Raw genomic sequence first — 16,357 nt, 5'->3', positions numbered from 1 at the left:
GAGGTTTAATGATCCTGATGTCATATATTTATATATTATTGTTATATTATGGTATAATATAACAATAATAAATAAGAAAATCAGCAATAAAAAGACAAAGACAATGAAAATAGGCAGACACATTGAAAACATCAACTGATTTCAGATTATGATGATGAGGCTTTGGATGGCTTACAAGCGAGCGGATTTTTGGAAGTGTAGTGAATAAGGTCCTGATGTTGTACTTAAGAACTTTAGCTAAATTTTTGGAAACTGAACTGAATGTATGGGATGGAGGTGTTACTCTTAAAGTTGGTTATTTCTTCAGTGCGGTGGCTAGGAGGATTTAGAAGAATTTTTTTAATGGATTTATTAGAATATCCATTTTGTCTAAAGACATGTGAGAGGTAATTAATTTCTTTTTGAAGTTCATCTGGGTCATTCAGAAGAGAGCGTGCTCTATGACCCAAGGTTGAAATAGTTCCAAGTTTTTGTGGAGGAAAATGATGGGACTGACTGTGAAGATATCTATTAGTTTTCGTTGGTTTTCTATACATTGAGATTCTAAATTTTCCAGAACAGCGTGAAAGTTTTATATCCAGGAATGGTAGGGAATTGTCATATTCAAGTTCGACTGTGAATTTTATATTATGATGCTGATTACTGAGATGATTAAGAAAATCCATGAGATAGTTGTGGCCGTGACTCCAAATAATAAAAAATGTCATCTACATAGCGTTTCCAAAGTTTTGGTTTAAACGAGAAGGATGATATAGCTTTTGTTTCAAAATCCTCCAAGTAAATGTTCGCAAGAATAGGAGATAAAGGGTTGCCCATCGCTAGACCTTGGTTCTGTTTGTAGATGGTGTTTTGATATATATATATATATATATATATATCAAATTTGTATAAATGATTTACGAATTGTTTAATAAAAACCACAGCGTTTATAATTAATTACAAAAATAATAAAATAATAGAGCCTCCGTAGCTCCGTGAGTATAGGAAGAAGCCCTTTGGTCGGAATGGGTTTGCTTCCCGTTTATGACGTGAGGAACCTTTATCTTTCGACTAAAAGTAAGTTAGCATGTCTCATACGGAGGTGTAGAGAGTTTTTTTATCGCAGAAACTCGGGTTTTTCGTCCCTCAAAAGAGACAAACTGGCCAGTAAAACACACGCAATTTACAGACAAGAATACTTAGAGACATAGGGATAACCATAACCGTCTTATCCTCATAATACGAGTGGGAAGTCCAAGGATACTTGGAAGGCTATGAGCGCTTTGCCTGTTAAAGCTACTGATGGATGGATGAAATAAAATAATAAATTAAATAAGGTGAAAATACAAAAATATTTAATATTTTTGAAACAAAAAAAGTATCTGTCTAGCATTTGAGCTGCAAAATAGTATTATAGCAATGAGTAAGAACTGAAATGCTCATTTATGCCACCACTCATAGAGGCTTATTCCAGCCATAAGGAATAGACTGCCTGCCTAGTTCACCAAGTGCTTATGGTATCCATTCTTCAAATGAAGGCTATGGTTCTAATCTAGCCTTGGGCATGGAAGATTCTGATTATCTTTTGGTGCGAAATGCTGTCATTGATAGCTGGCCTAAGACTATGAATGATTTCATGGGCATTCAGTAAGAAGAGTGGTAGGCAACCGCCACCATCTTGTGGTCTCTAAAACTCTAATGCTATCTATTAGTATCTTAAAAAGCGTGAGTTTTAAAAATTGTAAGTTGTCTTAAAAAGTGTAAATGGTCGATTTTCTTGAGATCCAGGGTACCCAGTGTTTGGGACAGAGAGAGAAACTTGCCTATATATATATATATATATATATATATATGCAACCTGTACTTGTAGTGTTTCTACATAATATATATATATATATATATTATGCAACCTGTACTACAAAATTCACGTCAGTTTGACCGTATGATTGTATTTTTATTTATGTATGAAAGGTTTAAGAGTGTATAGCACATCAGTGCTCAGTTTAATTAAAATAATGCAATTAATTGTAGGATAACTTTGAATACTTTAATTTATCAATTAATTGTAACTAAATCTTGACCCTTGGTCACATACATAAAAAATTGTAAAAACTCACTAACTTATTTTAAACATTTTATAAACTACGAAAACTATCTGATAATGTATTTTACTCTACTTGTATGTATAAATATAAGGAACATATTTTTATTTGTCTATAACAAAATAATCAGCCAAAAATAAATGTAAACATCAACAGAAAATATGATAGTAATACTTGAATTGTATTTTAATAAATATTAATACTACGTGATGAGGATAATAAACTTTGTATGTATTGTATTGTAAATCTGCGCAGAGTGGGTGACAATGTGTTTGTTTTAAGATATTGTATATTAGAAAACAATAATGAAGGGCAACACTATATTTGAGTTACTCAAAGGTGCAAAATTTCAAAGAGGAAGACGAGGCTTGCCTCCTTCGAGTACAGCACTGTTTCCCATTGTAAATACGAGCAAAAAAGTTTTATAAATTTATCAAAAATTTTATATTAAAAAACTTGTCTATATTATATATAAAAACTTGCCTAACAGGTCAGTTCACACTTGAAGCAAGCAAAACAGATGAAACCCCAAAAACAGCAACTCATGAAAAACGACATTGTGCAATCCAATTGAACGTTGTCGTTTTTCATGAGTTCACCATGAAAATCCAGTCACAGCCTCAAGTTGCTATTGTCCCAGAGCTCACCCTGCCTCGCCTTCTGATAATGACAATGTGTTTATGCTTAACTTAGGCATCACAATGGATGCCTAAGTTAAGCATAAACAACCTTCTCACCATTGGGGCACCCAGAGGGGGGTAAGGGGAACTTCCCCCCCTCCCAAGAAAAACACTACAAAATATTCCAAAAATCTTTTCCTAATTAAAATTCTTTTTATTTTTATTTATGTTGTGCCGTGAATTCTATTTCTATACTATTTATGAATTAGCGATCATTGCAGATGCTTAGTCACAGGTCGTATTTGATACACAGTGTATATTCTCAAATCGTCTTCGCAACTAGCCCCCCCCCCGAAGATTAAATCCTGAGTGCGCTACTACTTCTCACTGCCATATTTTGCCACGTGTGACATAAATTAATTACTATGCTAACAGAGATAATATAATTTATTGTGAAATATATGAAAAACACATCGATATGATTCTTGAGCTGTCGTATTGACTAAATAAGAGACCTTTCATCAGAATTCTGATTTTCTTTATTTATATTTCAAGAAAGTACTTGGCAAAAGATAAAAAAATACAATTCTTATATAAACATCGTTTTTCGCAAATTTGTAAAGTTAAAAATTTTGTATATTTCAAATTTCAGTTATTATACGTTATTTCACTCTTTTTACATTTCTGATTTTGGCGCACCCAGATGAGGGGGACAAGGGGGTCTCTTTCCCCAAAGAAAAAGAAAAAGCTTGAAAATGTTCCAAAAATCTTTTCCTAATTAAAATTCTTTTTTTTTTTTTTTTATTTCAGTTGTGTCGTATCTTCTATTTCTATAGTACTTACGAATTAGCGATCATTGCAGATGCTCAGTCGTATGCGATGCGTAGTGTGTATTCTCAAATCGTCTACCCAACTCAATCCCCCCCCCCCCCCAAGATTAAATCCTGAGTGCGCTACTGCATATCAGGGGCGAATATTCAGGGTGTGAGGTGCTTATCCACAGCAATATCGTCGACATTATATATTTGCATTTATTCCCGTTAAAGATTCTCCTAATTGTTTCCAGACTTCGCGTGATTCCTAAAAGTAAACGCAGTATACTAATGCTTCATGAAGAGGACAATTCGACGCATAACATTGCATCACATTCGCGTTAATAGCCCGGGTGTGCGTTCAAAACACATACACCTTTGACCCTTCTGAAAATATGCACAGATGGCGCAGCAGGTCAAATTCTTAGCGTTCTAGTAGTTTTATGTATGTTTATGCTTTACTTAGGCATCCATTGTGAATGAGGCTGGAGCATGTCTTCCCTCACCCACCCACTCACAAACTCAATCTCCCGTTTTCCTTTATTTGAGTATAGAAAAAAAAAATTTAAAAAGGAGAAAAAGAAGGAAATGATTTCAGACAATCAAAGAAGTTGCATTTCGTGATTGCATGCCTCTTTTATCTCTTATATTACACAATTGAACCTGTTACTTGGCTTATGTAGGTAAACTTTTGTTTTGCTGAGTTTGCTGTTAAAATGGCCAGGTCTCAGAGGGAGAAAAAAACCTTCTATGTTCATAATTGTAGTATTGGCCATCAAATCATTTAAAATTTAGAAAACTTTTACAAGAGCAAACAAGTCTCCCCTGGCAACAGTTGATTCTAACTATTTAGATGTTTTTTTTTTTTTTGAAAAAAAGTAACTGTAACTACAGTCCTTAAATGTAATAAATTTATTTTTTTCTCTGTGTTGATCTTGGTTGAGATGTAATGTCTCAGGCTTGCATCCTCGAAGCTTTTTTCGTAAGCTTATCTGAGGATGACACCGCGGTTGTTATTGTTTATTGGTTTGATTGCTGTGTTGGAAGTAGGCTGATGTTTGATAGGTCTGATATTCACTACAGCCGTAGGATGAGAAATTCAAACACACACACACACACACACACACACACACACACACACACACACACACACACACACACACACACACACACACACACACACACACACACACACACACACACACACACACACACATCATGTGTTAACACGTATACTTTGTTTAATTATGTAATTAATATTAAATTAGGCCGTCTTCCTAACGTTTGTTGGGCCCTGAGCAAGAGCACAAATGGAGACCCACATGCGACAGGTCTAAATATTTAATAGTTATAAATCATGCTAACAACTGTTCTATAGAAGATGTTCTATCTCCTAAACTGACAAATATACCTTCCTAACGGAAAAATTGAAAAATACGTGCGAAGCTATGGTTTTTAAGGTTTTTTTTGAAAGCAAACAAAATATCAAAGACGACTGGATTTAATTATTATTGTACATGTCTAGGTGTTTGAATGAATAATAAAGTAGAGACATGCAAAATTACTTATTTATTCAAAATCGCTATAATCAAGATTTTCACATAACCTGTCTGTCTATTATCTATTAAAATTAATCATGATTAATGAATCCCGAGTGACAGACATGCCCATGTATTCCTATTGCGCAAAGTGGATCATTTGCAACACAGCCGTCGCGACCCACGTGAATGCGAGGCTGGCAGGCTTCTTACCCAGGTCTAAGGACGGTACTGACTCTGCAAACTGGCTTAAATTATCTTTAATTATGTTTTAAATAGAATGTATAAGATTTATCAACGTAACGTACTTGTTTATACTTGTGGTTAAACTGATATTTAAAACAACTATTATTTTTTCCTCTTTTTTAACCTTAATGTTAGGAAATAATTGTGTTCTTTGAAGCGACTGAACTGTGATTCGAGAATTAATAAATCATAGTAAGTTTTGTTCAGTTTTGTTTCAGTGTTTTGCTTATGTGGGCTAGTGATTGTTGGGAGAGATGAGGTTTGGTTTTACAGCAGTAGAAGAGGATTGATAATAATATAGAATAAACAGTATGAGTAAGTGCCTTCGTAGTGCAAGTGGAAGAATGACGGTACGCGGCATCCTTACATTGGAAAATGCCAAAGTTCGATTTTGGTCGTGACGAGAAGAATCCTTATATTATTATTATTATCCAGGGAGTTCAAAGACTTATCGAGGGAGGACACCTACTCTACATCTCTCTATCTCCACCACTCAATCCACTAACTTCAACTTACCGTAACTACACCAACGCCATCTACCGCCAACCACCACTATTATTTCCACCGACAATCACAAACATCAATGCCCACAGCGGGATTCGAACCCACAGCCTTTTGTCTGGAGAGCGGATACGCTAACCGCTTGGCCAACCAGAACGGCAATGTTTTTTTTTTTTTTTTCAACTGAAGGTGAATAAGCCAATCTCGTTTGGAGGTAGCAGGTTTTTTTCTCCTGGAAACTTGGGTTTTTCATCCCGCATACTAACAAACTGATGGTCAGTGTAGTTAGTGGATTAAATGTTGGAGACGAGAGTTGTAGAGTAGGTGCCCTCCCTCAATGAGTCTTTGGACTCTTTGGAGTGTCGCATCATCATCATCATCATCATAATAATAAATTAAAGTCTGGGTTTAGCTCGTTTGTATATATACAAATGAGTGTTGGAAATAAATATGGGGAAATTGTATCATTGATTTATTGAATTCAGCCTTGATTTTTTTGAATAACGACACTGACAGAGAATGATATCGTGACAGGTGTAGAATGTGCTCGTTACTAGTATATTTCAACAGGGCGGAGTTTTGATAGCGAAAGCGTATGAATTGTATCCGTTAAAAATGGAGAAAACGGAAGGAAGGGAGTGGCTGCTGACGATGTTTGGTATGAAATTAGGTAAATGGTGTAGAATATTTGATAGAATGTTTGTACTGATTGGGGTTTACTGAAAGAAATGTTTCGACAAACAAAATTGCAGGTGAGGGACGGTTGATTAGAATGTATGATTTTAATTACAGTAATATTGATTAGGAGCAGGAAATATCACAATCAGTAGAGAAAATGAGTTGTTTCAGTTACTCAGAGACAGTTATTATAACATGGCATGTAATCAAGAGGACACGAGGGTCCTGAGTATTAGATTCAGTGATAATATCGCAGGTTGTGATGGTGAAAGAAGTTTGTGTAGCCTCCAGTTGACGAGAGTGATCATGCGGTAACGGTCATGAGAGTCGTTATGCACACCTGTTCCAATTACGACATGGAATATATGGAATTACAGCGCAGAAGACTATGGGAGAGCGCTGGCAACAGGTTGGCAACATTCGCTGGCGCATAAAAAGCTTGTTGGGAATGGGATAAATAACTCTTGGAGGTTGTTAAGAGAACGCTTGAAGGCAAGGTTGGCAGAACAGTATTAAGAGAGTTAGTAGGAGAAACAGATGGATGTAAAGTGGATGAATAATGAAATTCTAGGGGAAGCTATAACAAGAAAAAGCCATAGAGAAGGTATAAGCAGGAAAATTGAGAGCAGTTACTCGATTAATATAAAGTACAGGCTAAGAAAGTGACAAATATGATAAGGAAAAAAAAAAAAAGACTGACAACTAAGCAAAATCCTAAGAGGAGTTCTTTAGTTATATAGTCAATAAAAGAAAAAGTGACTGTGTATGGATGGATAACAGTTGTTGCTAAAGGTGGTAGCATGGCGAATAAGGCAGTAAATGTGCTAGAAATGTTTGATAATTATTTCGTTAGAAAATTTGACTGTAGTGGAAATACGCTGAATAAAGTATAAAAATAGAAAAACGCGATAATTCAAAAACTGTATGATGAATTTTAATGCATCTCGATGAAAAGCTGTATGACATGAGAGGTGAAAGAAGCACCCACAAATATTGTATATGAATACTTTAATCCAGTAATAAATGGGTACATGAAGACAATGATCAAAAACAAGAAGTCAAAATGACATTATCAAAGTGCCTCAATAAGGAATGTGGTCACCCCTCACAGACTCGCAACGGTGTTTCATACTGTTTGTAATGGTGTCTAGAAGCTCATTTGGTAATAACAACCATTGCTCCTGCAAAGATCTCTTAAGTCCCTCAGGGTTTTGTGGAGTGGAGAGGAATTGAGAGCAGCAACACGTCAACCTACAACATCCCAGACATGCTCAATAGAATTAAAATTAGGACACCTGGCTGGCCAGTCCATACACTCGATAGCTCCTGCTTGAAGATATTAGTCCACGAACTTTGCTTAATAAGGACGAGTATTATTGTCTTCTATGACAAATAATACTCCTATCGCACCCACATGCAGATGAACAATGGGATCTAGGGCCTCATTTCTATAAGTTGCAGCATTCATAGTTCTGCTAGAAAGTCTATACAAATCGCTATGTCAACCAAACGAGATGCCTAACCAAACCATCACACAATTCCCATCACAAGTGTCCCTTTCAGATATCAGAGATATGATAATGTTTCCCTGGTTCTCTTCAGATCAGACCTGCTTGATATCGCTTTGCAGAGCAAATCGGGACTCGTCTGTAAACAATACCGGCTATATTGGTCTTGGTTCTACTCGACGTGGCGCCTGGTCCATTTCAAACTCCCGTGGCATGGGGGTAGGACATTCAGATTACTGTTCGCCTAGCATACAGACTACCTTAGCGAAGCATTCTGCTCAGAGTGGAAGAAGATTCCAATGTTTCTTCTAGCCAACGCGAGCTCAGATCGAAGCTGATTTGGGATAGAACTCCTGTTTAGGAGAGCAGATAATAGGCACTGCGGATGTTGCTGTGGCCTCCCTTCACTGTATCTCTGGAATGCTGTTTGTGACTGATGGAAATGGTTCTACAGTCTGCGAACCAACCAACAACCCACATGCAACCATCGGGCTACACCTGCCTGACTTTGGCCGACTCTAGTCTTACGAGTGCTCGCCGCCTGAATTCATCGGTTAAATGCTGTTTTGAAGTCATATCTAATAATTTTGCTATCAAAAAATGTCTTGTTCTCAGTCCACAAAATGGAAAACCACTGCAAAACGCCAGCTTATGTGTTGTAACTCATTTGCATATATTACTGGCAGCGCCACTCGTTTGTATTCGATAACCAGACCAAGCGCCACTTTTTTACATGATGTGCCTCACTTTGATATGTTTTTTTTTTGTCTTTCCCACTCGACTTATCGAGTTTTCTCTTTGTTCCTTAATTTATGGAAACCAGTGCATGCTGAGATTGAGGAGATGCATAACCGAAATTGTGCGAGTGTGATTGATTATCCATCCAAGTTGTTCTTGTTTTAGATTTTAAGTGTAAATAAGATGTTATGTGTCGAGTGAACCAGACGCTTAATAGAGACATGCATGTTAGATATTGTATAATATTAAAATAACATTCATGTCTCTATAACGGAGAATAACAGCTTCGCAAATGTAAGAGAAAACTAAATAAAATTTATTACTCCTATATATCATGAACATTATTCAGGGAAGACAAGAATTGGCAACGTTTAAATTATGAACACCAGAACGAGTCATGCAGATACGTATACAATACCACCACGTGTCTCGGTTGCAGCTATACAAATAGGAGGGAACACTATAAGCTTTTCAGAGATATACTGTAGTTGTATAATAAAAAATTACATTGCTTCTCATACCATCGACACTAGGCACAGAGTTCATCGGAACCGAAGCAAGATGCTGGGCGATAGTAGGTTCAAATTTCATGTCTATTTCTTGAATTGTATGAAGCAACATGCTACCTTTCTAACCTTAATCGAACAGATTGTATGCCTCTCGCTAAGTTTGGGGAAGTGGTTGCTACTAAATGTTTGTAATATTTTTTATTACACAACTATACGTAAATCTATGGAACGCTAATAGTTTTTCCTCCTACTTGTACAGCTGCAACCGAGACAGTGTTGAAGTAAAAATATCTGAAAAATTATTTACTCTATAAAATAAGATTTTCCATAGTAGATCGTATTTAAAAAAAAATAATAACTCAAGTTTTTCAACTCTGTATCCCATTCCTTCCTTTTGCGCTTCACAATTTTCTGTAAATAGGACAGTTGTGAATACTCATGATGTAACAGCTGCCCTGCTTTATGAAGAACACAGTTATTATGAGTAGAATTGCTGGCGACCAATTCTTTATTCTTTAAACGCATACCGGCATTGCTTAGCGGAAATCCTGTATAAAAAGTAGACGATAGATAAGAGTAATAAAACTTTTACTTTAAGTAGCATATTCTTTCATGTATTTCTTTAAAAAAACCACATAGAATATGAAAGTAGCTCGATGCAGTAATAAAAGCCTTTATTTTAATTCATTTATTATTCATACATTTTTAAACCAAATCATTTGTCTCCTTGTGCGATTTATGTCTACACAAATTCACATCACAAAACGACTATTGATTTATGTTTTCTGAGGTCAAAGTTATGTGTTTTTTAAAACATAAATATCAAGCTCATGATAATAGGAGTAATAAATTCTGTTTAGTTTTCTCTTACATTTATGAAGCTGTCATTTAAATATTATACTATGTCTAACACGCATGTCTCTATTAATATGTTATTATTGTGTATTTGATGATGATGATGACCATATCGTATGACAGTCGATGTTGTGTGTGTGTGTGCGCGCGCTCAGTCGAATAGACATGGTTATTCTAGAAATTGTTTGATATTCTCTGTCAAAATGTCTATTTGATTGACTTATATTTTATCTCTATAAATGCTTACTTAAAATTTAAAAATAGTACATTGGAGAGAAAAAAAATAAATAAAAAGAAAGGCAGAAATACTGTAATTTACGTCGCCGATATCAAGCTTTATGGCTTTTTCTTAATTAATTATAAAATACTACAAAACTTCTGAGTGAAAAAAAAAAGGGTGCATTTGACAATCTTAAATAATAATAATAATAATAATAATAATATATTTTTTAAATACTTTATTAATTATGTCTCAAATTAATTACATACATATAATGTAAAATTAAAACAGCAATAATACTTTTTTTTTCATGTGATCCAAGAACAGATTCTAATATCATTGTAATTTACATAATGTGCAATTGATATAAATGGATAATTAATGTGTTATTAGTAATGATATTACCATGGTAATAATTTACTATTATAGTTCACAAGTTGCACAAGAAAATATGATTGCGTGTTCAAAGTTTAAATTTTTTTTAAAGTTCAACAAAATATGATCATACAGAATAAGTCCAATATATATATATATATATATATATATATATATATATAATTACCACATCATACTCGGTTTAGTACAAAGATTTTTTTTTATTGATAAAAATATTTTATTGATTGCTAAAATATTTATACATACAATAAACATCTTGTGCGACATTGCACCTTATAATTTTACAGAGTTCAGCACTAAGTGCTGCAATTCCTACATTGGATTTCAATTAAAATTTTTAATAATACTTTTTTGCCTTTATATTATGTATTTACAACACATGTTCTTCTAATATTAACAATGAAGATTATACAGAATTTTTGTATAATTTTTTATTTTATTTTTATTATTATTTTTTTTTAAGTTTGAGAAAGAGTGATTATACATACAAATTTCTGCGTTTGCTTATAAGGATTACTTGTAGATGAGTGAGGCTAATTACAACTCATACGGTTCTTTTGTGAGATCACATCAGATACCCACGCAACTCAACAACCTAACAAGAAAGTTAAAACACGTAGATAACTCCAGAACATTAAAAAACGAATATTTTCCAGAAAATGGTATATTTTCGAGAGTTCGTTTTTTAATGTTCTGTAGTTATCTACGTGTTTTAACTTTCTTGGTGGGTTGTTGAATTGCGTGGGTATCTGATGTGATCTCACAAAAGAACCGTATGAGTTGTTGAAGGGTGTGCGGATGTAGAGAGTTGTTGTACGTCGTGTTATACGATATGTGTCTCTATTGTTTCGATAGGTGATGTTGAAGTAATTCCTTGTTAATGTCATGTAGTGTTTCAGGTTTTTAATGATCAGAATTCTGTGTATCGCCATGTTCTTATCGGATATTGGTTGTTGCGTGTAAGGTGTCCAGATCACTGTTGACACGATTTTCCTGTGTAGTGTTTCTAATTTTGTTAGGTGGCTGCTTGATGTATTTGCATAGACTGTTATTCCGTATCTGAGTAGGAATTCGCAGATACCGTGATATAGGATTTTTTTATGTTGGGTGGAATAATGTCTTTAACTTGGAAGAGTTTTGCTGCGATGATCTGGAGTTTGGTGTTGTTAATGCAGCGGTATGTGTGACAATGTACCGATAGTGATGAGGGGCGTATGATTCTTCGGTTATGTATTATCAACATCTGTGTTTAGGTGCCGTTGATTAGAATTGCGTTTTGGTGGAAGTATGTTGTGATTTCGTTTAGGTCTTTTTGTGCTTTGCAGAGAGCTGTGTTAATGTCTGTGTGGATTGCTAGTAGTGCAGTGTCATCTGCGTATTGAAATATTTGACTTCTTATGGATATGTTATGAATATCGTGAATGTATATGTTGAATAGAGTGGTTGATAATATGGCAGCTTGAGGTACACCGTGTTTTACTTGTATACTCCGACTGTGATATGTACCTATTTTTGTTACTTGTGTTCTGTTTGAGAGGTAGTTCTTGAACCATGTATGCAGTGTTCCTCTTATACCTATTGAGTATAGTTTGGTGAGTAGTATGTCATGTTCAAGTGTGTCAAATGCTTTGGTTAGGTCCAGCAGTATAAGTACAGCGTTCTTGTTTTTGTCGGCGATGTCTTCTAATAAAGTAATGGTGCTTATTGTTTTCTGAAAGCCGTATTGGTTTTGTGAGATGATGTACTCCTGAAAATAGTTCTGTAGTCTGGTGTGTGTTATTTTTTCTAGAATTTTTGAGATGAATGGTAGTGTAGCTGTTGGTCTGTAGTTCTGTGTATCGTTTCTTTTGCCGTGTTTGTATATTGGCGTAATTACTGTAGTTTTTAGTTGTTGTGGAATAATGCCTGTGTCGAATATTATGTTCACGAGTTTCAAAAGTATTGGATTTATTTGTTCAAAGTGTGTTATAAGGTCTGTGAGTCTTATTTTGTCTATTCCTGGAGTGGTCTTTGGTTTTAGTTGTAGGGTTGCTTCTTTCAGTTCCTGTTTTGTTATGGGTGGAAAACACATCGTTTGTTGTTGACTTTGTGTCGGTAGTTTTTTGTTGATCGTTGGTAGTTTGTCTTTTTTTGAGTTGTGTGATGTTGTTTGTGAAAGCATGGTTGAATGAGTCTGCTAGTTCCTCTTGGTTTGTGTCCTGACCGAAGCTTTTTGCAATAAAATCTTGTGCTGAAGTTTTCTTTTTTCGGGTTACTAATTCGTTGAGTGTAGCCCATGTTTGCTTGATGTTGTCGTTATATTCCATGAATTTTTGGAAGTAGTAGCATCTTTTTTGCCCTACGAATTTTTGTTGTTAGTTTATTTCTTGTGTTTTTGTATAAGGTTTGTAAATGTGTGTTACTGGGTGATTTTTAAGTTTTTTCCATAGATTTTCTTTTACGGTAATAGTATTTAGTATGTCGTCATTTATCCATAGATTGGTGTCTGTTTGTCGCCTCGTTTGTGTAGGTTTTGTTGCTTTTTTGTATATTTCTGTGAACTTTAGTTGAAAATTCTCGTATGATATTACAGGATCGTTTATTTTAAGTAAGGAATTCCAGTCTGTATTTTTTAGGTTATCGACAATGCTCTTTAGTATGATCGAGTTTTGTCGACTTATGTGGTGGTGGGAGGGGGGGGGCAGGAAACGTAATAAAACGAAGTTGAGACAAAGTAGTGATCGGTAATTTTGACGTTAATTATTACGTTAATTAATTCTGTCACATTGTATTTTTCTTTGATAAATGCCACAAAGCCACCTCCTCCTTTGGTTGCTCTACATAAGTTGTAGGTTTGATAATTATATATGTTGTATGCGCAACTTTCCGTGTCGTTTATTGCAACTTCGGTCAGTATTAGCGGATTTATGTTTATCATGGTATAGTTGAGCTGTGCTATCAATGTAAGCCAGTTTTTTTTTTTTTTTAAATACTTCTTATGTTTGTGTGTATGATAGTGAAGTTGGTGTTGGTGGAAATGTTGTCTGACCATTTCTTCAAAGAGTCAAAGACCTTGAAGTTTATGTTGTCTCACTGGATATGTTCGCCTATGTTTGAGATCTCCATTATATAGTTTTTAAACGAGTTCTAATCTTATTCTTAAGGATGTGAAAAGTTAGTGTTTTATATTGGTAGGCTGTGTACGTCGGATTCACTTGTAATTATGTATACTCGAGTGTTTTCATTCTTTCTCATAAATATCTGGGAATTCTTTGTCCACAGGAACTTGTAGTTTTTCTCTTTCTTGCTTGTAATAGAAGATTTTTGAAGTATGGAGTCCAGTGTTCCGTTATATAGATTGGTGTTGGGAATTTCTTATCAGTTAGGATCGTTGTTGTCGGCCTTGTTTTCTTGCTTGCTGTAAGAATGGAGTCTCTCAGATTTTTGTTGGTAAAACGAGCGATGATCGGTGGCGGTCTCTCTTTATTTTTTTGTGAGCCTCGGTTGATATAGGTGATATCCGTGGTTGCGATTTGAATTCCAATTTTGCTGCCGATCAGTTGCATTATGTTGCTTAAGTCTTCTGTATTTTCTTTCGTTATTCCCTCAATTTGAAGTTCTTTTTTTTTTCTTTCTTTTTGTAGCATGTGTTCCATTTGACACTTGAATGTGTTTACTTCTTTCCGCAATTCTTGATTTTCGCGTTGGACTGTTTCTTGCGTTTCTATCGCTACCGTTAATTTCGTCTTTATATCTCGCACGGTTCCTAACATTTCTTCAGAGGTCTCGTTATTGAACGGTATGTAATGTTCATACTCCTCGAATTTTTTGTTAATTTGTTCCATGTGTGCATTTAATAAGTCTTTCACTATGAGTTTAAATGAATCAACGTTATCTATAATTTTAGGATCCGGAAGCGGCTTACCTTGATGTGCGTCGTTACTTTTCTTTGGTGTCTGGTCTTTGTTCTTCGTTTTCTCACGGAACTGTTGACATCGCCATTCGGTCCGTTTTACGGCTCCTTTTGCTTTCCACGTGCTTTCTGAGATCCCTGAACAGTGGAAGTGTTGTTTTTTGTTACATCCGGAACAATGCGGCCCGTCCCCTTCATCGCTTAATGGCTTATTGCTTTGTTACAGCTCATTTTGCTTGAACTTCGCTGTCTCGGTGACCTTTAGCCTTTCTTCCCGTTAGCGACTATAGTGCGACTTTTAAAATGGCGACGTCCTTTGTTCTTCGTTGGCTGGTGACTGTAGTACACTCTATGAACTTCCAACACTGAAAATTTGAATCTTACTTATCCGATTTTGGTAATTTGAACGTCCTTGTCTTCAGCATGACTAGTAGAATTAAATAGTAGCATTTTCAAGTTAGAAACATGAGTTAAATAGCACTTTAAACCTATAAAACCAGGAGGAGCAGCAACACAGCGTACATGCATCCGTCTGCCTACACAGCGCCCTCTCAATAATAATAATAATAATAATAATAATAATAATAATAATAATAATAATAATAATAATAATCTGACTATAAATACCACCACGATCAAGTGGCCAAATAGTTCATTGGCATGTATGCAAAAAATATGGCTTTCCTACTTCTGTAGAATACCAACTGATCGGCATTTGGAACACGATAGACCTGACATCACAATTATGGAACATCGACAGGTTTGGATTATCGATATTGCAGTACCAAATGATAACAACACCAACAATAAAGAAGCGAAAAAAATGACTAAATATCGAGATCTGGCAATCGAAGTTGGCCGACTGTGGCTTAAACACACCAAAGTCATTCCAATAGTTATCAGTGCACTTGGTGCAACTTCAAAGAAGCTGTCCAACTATTCACAGCAATTAAAAATGAGTGAAGTGACCCCGTATGACCTACAAAAAACAGCATTACTTGGAACAGTCCATAGTTTACGATGCCACTTGAGAGAGACTACTCTTAGATTCTTGGGTAGAATCTGAATTGTTCTGAATCACCAGTCAATTTTTTATTTATATGATATCTTGTTTTGACTGTGTATCAATTATGTGAAAAAATAATAATAAATAAATAAAATAATAATAAAGGCCTGTGTAGCTCAGTGGAAGTGGCGCTTGCGTCCTCTGCGCTTGGCCACTCGAAGTTAGACCTAGGTTCTAGTCTAGTTGCTGACTGGAGGACTCGATGATAGACTTCGACCAGTTCCCGAGTTAAACGGGCTTTTCCTCCCGGAAACTCGGGTTTTTCTTCCCGTAAACTCAAGAAAATCGACCGTAGTACCCACATTATTTCAGACAGTAACATATCTTGTTAGGGTTAGGTACCAAGAGATGGCAGCACTTGTTTGCCAGCCTCTTCATCGGTAGCTGCTATAATTAGTGATAGACATGGGCTATCTCTGATTGGCTACCGATGGAGATTGAACTTCCCACTCAGTCTCCATATAGGCTCGCCTACTCCTTATTAGGGAATAAAAGCCATTTGCTGATTTATTTATTTATAATAATAAACTAATTTACTGAATTTCTGTATAAAATGTTGCAGTTTTGACTTTGCCACTCTTAATAATAATAAACTTATATGTGCATTTTATTCTGCACGTGCCATGTGGAAATACATAAGAAAAATGCTAAAAGATTCAACACCAACGCAGCTTTACACTTGAATCCCACCGTGGCA

This window comes from Typopeltis vanoorti, chromosome 13, assembly GCF_054136105.1.
Source record: "Typopeltis vanoorti isolate ZY-2024b chromosome 13, IOZ_Tvanoo_1.0, whole genome shotgun sequence".
Classification (NCBI taxonomy): Eukaryota; Metazoa; Arthropoda; class Arachnida; order Uropygi; family Thelyphonidae; genus Typopeltis; species Typopeltis vanoorti.
The sequence above is the reverse complement of the archived record's forward strand: the minus strand, read 5'-3'. Positions refer to the sequence as shown.